Genomic DNA, 5,119 nt, shown 5'->3' with positions numbered 1-5,119 from the left:
ATCAAAAATAAATTTCGCTATATAGCTTGGCTCCCACAAGCTAGTTATCCTTCTAGTAACTTTTCTGACACCTCCAGCTTAGAACTCTGAAGGTCTAAAAGATTGTTAGGCCACGCATTCACGGTTCGTATTCTTACTGGAAATCAGAATCAAACGAGCTTTTGTCCTTCTGATCCACAAGATTTTTCTATTTTCATTGAGCTCATCTTAGGACACCTGCGTTATCTTATAACAGATGTGCCACCCCAGCCAAACTCCCCACTTGACAATGTCTTCCCCCTGATCGACCCGCAAATCGAGTCTTGGGTCCAAAAAGAGGGCAGTCCCCCTCTTCCGATTCACGGAATAAGTAAAATAACGTTAAAATTAGTGGTATTTCACTTTCGCCTTTCGACTACCACTTATACTACACCTCTCAAGTAATTTCATAAGGTCGGACTAGATTCAAGCTCAAAAGGGTCTTTTTTCCCCGCTGATTCTGCCAATCATGTTCCCCTGGCTGTGGTTTCGTTGTATATTAGACAGAGACAGTGGAAATATTATTAATACATTCATACGAATCATTAATTAGATGAAGAGGCATTTGGCTACCTTAAAAGAGTCATAGTTACTCCGACCGTTTACCCCCGCATGGTTGAATTTCTTCACTTTGACATTCATAGCACTAGACAAAAATCACATTGTGTAAACATCCGTTGGGACCATCACAGTGCTTTGTTTTAAATAAATAGTCAAATTCCCCTTGTTTGTAACAGTTATGACTTGGTTGTTTGACTCCCGGGGAAGGCCCCCGAAGGAACCGTTCCCAGTCCGTCCCCCGGTCGGCACACGGCGACCAACTATTTCCGCGGGATCAGCTCATGCAGTTCATCGACAGCCAGTGGGTTTGGTACTAGGACCCCCATGCCAAACACTCCGAGCATATTTCTTTTCACGAAGTTATGGATTCATTTTGCCGACTTTCCTTGCCTACATTGTTCCAACAACTAGAGGTTGTTCACCTTGGAGACCTGATGCTTTTATGAGTATGACCGAGTGTCGATGGCATTAGGTCCTCTGGATTTTCAAGGATCGCCGGGAGGGCACTAGATACCACGTGACGTGAGGTGCTCCTCCAGCCGCTGGACTCTACCTCCGGCAAGCCGATTCCATGGTGGGTATGCTGTTAAACAGAAAAGACAACTCTTCCCGAAGCTCCCACCAACGTTTGCCGACTTCCTAACGTTGTCGTCAACCTCCACGTTCCGGTTCCGGAATTTTAATCCATTCCCTTACGGAGTACACACGAAACGCGCTATCTTTCGGGGTTCCCCCGACCCATAGGATTGACTAACCAATGTGCTGGTGCCGTTCACATTGAACCTTTCCCCTTTTCGGCCTTCAAAGTTCTCATTTGAATATTTTCTACTCCCACAAAGATCTACACTTAACGGCTGCTCCGCACAGGCTTATGCCCAAGGTTTTGTAGCTACCGCCATTCCCTCCAACTCATCGGGGTCTGGCACTTACCCTGACGGCTAAGTGTACGTCGCGCGCTTAAGTGCCCATCCATTTTCGGCCACATGTCCTGGTTTTTTGCACATATTAGCTCTAGAATTACTATGGTTATCCGAGTAGTAGATACCATCAAACAAAGTATAACTTATTAAATGAGCCATTCGTAGTTGCACAGTATGAATTTGTTTATACTTACATATGCATGGCTTAATCTTTGAGACAACCATATGACTATTAGCAGGATCAACCAAGTAGCATTCCCCAATGACCGCACGTGCCGCATGAGCCTGGCGAGCCCGTTCGGGCATGGTCAGGTCCAAGGCGAGCGTGACCATCATTCGTAAGGAGCATTTATTTTGCAGAGATAGGAGACGGTGAAGGCCCCATGCCCACTACATCTATCGAACCCGAGAATTCGAGCCGCCGCTCGCAGACCACGCCATCACACGATGAAGTAAGCAAGTCATGGGATGCGAGAGCGGCTTTTAGGTTGACCCCGCACTGGGAATGCGAGGGGGGAAAAGACGATCGATTGCACGTGAGTAATGCCTACGCATAAGGTATGCAACAAAGGAGACCGACATCCAACAAGCCTAGATTGCGCTTGATCCGCCACCGAGATGGAATTCGACTTAGGTTGTCACTGCTTGAGGAAAGGATCCAACCTAACCACACAACTCGAATACCACTTATGCGCCGTACGTAAATGTCTTCGTCGATGCACTCCCAACAACCGCCCCGACACCCGACATTAAATGTCGTGTATCGACGCTGATGCCTTCGTTGCAAGGCTAATCCAATCCCCTTCGTTGCGCGCCTCCGTCGGGTGAGAATTTAATCACTTCAAAGGTGTTGGAGGTAGACTGAAGTTCTTGCACGAACACCGCCCTCACCGGCCTATAGATACTGCATGGTCGTGCATGGCCTTACGTGTCCCATGCATGTAGTCCCTAGAGTTAGCCGTAACAGGAGCTCTAGAACTCACCACTAGCTCAAAATCACTGTCGTTTCCACACAAAACGAGTATAAACCGGTCGATATAAATGCCCTAAGCAGCATACAGTCACCCCACACACAAGCCATGCTTGCCATTAAGAGCCCACGCAGCACGCCTACTAAGCCCACAGGACGCCCATGACGTACACCTGCCGTCACCTCAGTCTGCCTCCAATACCTCTACCCCCCATTATATATGCTTAAAATAAAAAAAAAACCACGTGACAGGAGTAGACATCGTTATTCCAGAGAATCATAATGAACATGTACAACCCAGATATGCACACATTAGCTTCCACAAATGACTTTTATATATATAAAAAATTAGTTTTAAACTAATTTTTTTATTTTTCTATTTTTACCAAAATATTCTGAAAAATTAGTAATAAAGTAATAAAAATAGGAAAAATATCAAAAAAATATAAAATTAACACCGAAAATTCACTAATAAATATAGTAACATCAAATCCAACAATTTTATAAATTTTAATTTTTAAAATGTGACCTAAAAAATAAGAAACCGTAAAAATAAATTATAAAAAAATGAATAAAAGTTGGAAGATATGAAATTGCTCGAAAACACTTCTCAACCTGTGAAACTAATGATAGACTACATATTTGTACAAATGAAAGATGTTTCAACATCGTACGAATCGTAAAAGTAAAGAAGTTTGGTACGAACAAACCATGTGAGGCGGAAACGTTGAGAATATATTATGCAAAATAGATGAGTATGTTATTATGTATGAAGGGCGTTTCACACTCTTTTGATTTTCTTACGGCATGGGCATACGCATGTTGTCGACTAGACCTCGACAATGTCATCACGTGCGATGTTACTCGTCTAACGAGTGCAAACCACAGACGATGCGGGTAGGCCACGTCCAATGTCAGCTGACCGATGTGTGCCTGCCACGGGCGCTGTGGCCAGGCCACTTCTGACGTTGGCAAACCTGTGTGTGCAGGATACGGACGACCCTGGCAGGCCACGTCCGACGTCGGCAGACCAATGTGTGCAGGCCACAAAAGATGTTGGCAGGCCACGTCCGACGTCGGTTGATCATTGTGTGCTGGCCACAGACAATGCTGGTAGGCCACGGCCGACGTCGGTTGACCATTGTGTGCAAGCCACGGATGATGCAGGTAGGCCAAACTAAGCCTTCAACACATTGCAAAACAACCCCCAAAACAATCCTCAAAAATCCGTCCCTTCTGACCTACGTATGGCCATTTTACGACCAGTAGGTTTGAGTGATGACCCGTAGGTCAAGGTCGTGGTTCCATACTTAGATTTTTTTAGAAGCTATAATGTATGTTCTACCTTAGGCAAGTAGGACCTCTCTTTTTGGTGTGGGAGTAGAACACCGGATTCCATGTAGCTCACATGGTCTATGTCGGTTAAGGCTATTATCCCTAAATGATACGAATACGAGCTAAGATAAGAACATGGACTCTAATCATGACTTCCTAAGAAGTACTACTTAGTATAAGTGATGGTATGGGACTTCTCCCATACATTGCACAAGTGGAACTTAAGAGGGGTTATGGTTAGGTCCTCTTATGTAATGAAGACTTATGAATTATGTATGTGTGATATGAATGAATGTGAAAGTTGACCTTACTTATTACAAGTTATGATTATGAATGTCTCCTTACTTGTATATGTTGGCTCTGAATGAATTAAAAGGAAAATATGTATGTTGTTGGTGATCTAAATGTGATACTTAGCATTTGGTAGTGTTATAGGATATTACCTTTGCATTGCACTAGTATGAGTTTGGGTTGCTTATATGTTAGTATGAACTTATGTTAAGTATGATCATGGTGGCCTAGAAGTGATACTTCGTATAGGTAGGACTATGGACCCTATCTATGCATTGCACAAGTAGAGCTTAGGGTTACTTATGTTGTTGTTCTATTATGATGTTATGATTTTGATGTGTGACTATGCATGTGTATTATGTCTTGTAATAGATGGTATGTGCATTATGACTATGTTTGGAGACTATTCATATGGTAATGTTGTAAACGTTTTTATGCATAGCTACCATACTTAGTACATTCTTGTGCTAACCCATATTTCTATGTTTTCTACAAATGTAGGGGGTTGGCTTATGGGGATGCTACCCTTGGTTCAAGCTTGGAATAGGTGATCCTCCAAGCTAGTTGATGAGTCCTGAAGTTCGGGTGCGAACATCTTATGTAGCAGTTTTCTTAGTAGTTTCTTTTAGTAGTTTTATTATAAAACTATTGTTAGGGTTGTATCCCTATATGTTTAAGTGTGTGATTATACTAGATGGCCAATGAGACAGTGTGTAGACTTCTTTCTATTTTTATAAAAGTGACTTCAATTGTTGAAGAAAAAGTTTTAATTTTCCGCATTTTATGCAATGACGTATGTTAAGGCCTTGTATGAGACCCCTTCGACGTCAAGTTCGCCGTGTTACGTGTAGGGGCTAGCCCGGGTCATGACAGTGTAGGACACGGACGATGATGGCAGGCCACATCCAACATCGGCTGACCGATGTGTCCAAGACATGGACGAAGCTTGTAGGCCACGTCCAACGTTGGTTGACCGTTGTGTGCAGGCCACAGACGATGCGGGCAGGACACGTCCGACGTCGGC

This window comes from Solanum tuberosum, unplaced genomic scaffold (genome assembly GCF_000226075.1).
Source record: "Solanum tuberosum cultivar DM 1-3 516 R44 unplaced genomic scaffold, SolTub_3.0 scf00451, whole genome shotgun sequence".
NCBI classification, from domain to species: domain Eukaryota; kingdom Viridiplantae; phylum Streptophyta; class Magnoliopsida; order Solanales; family Solanaceae; genus Solanum; species Solanum tuberosum.
This window is presented reverse-complemented; position numbering follows the sequence as displayed.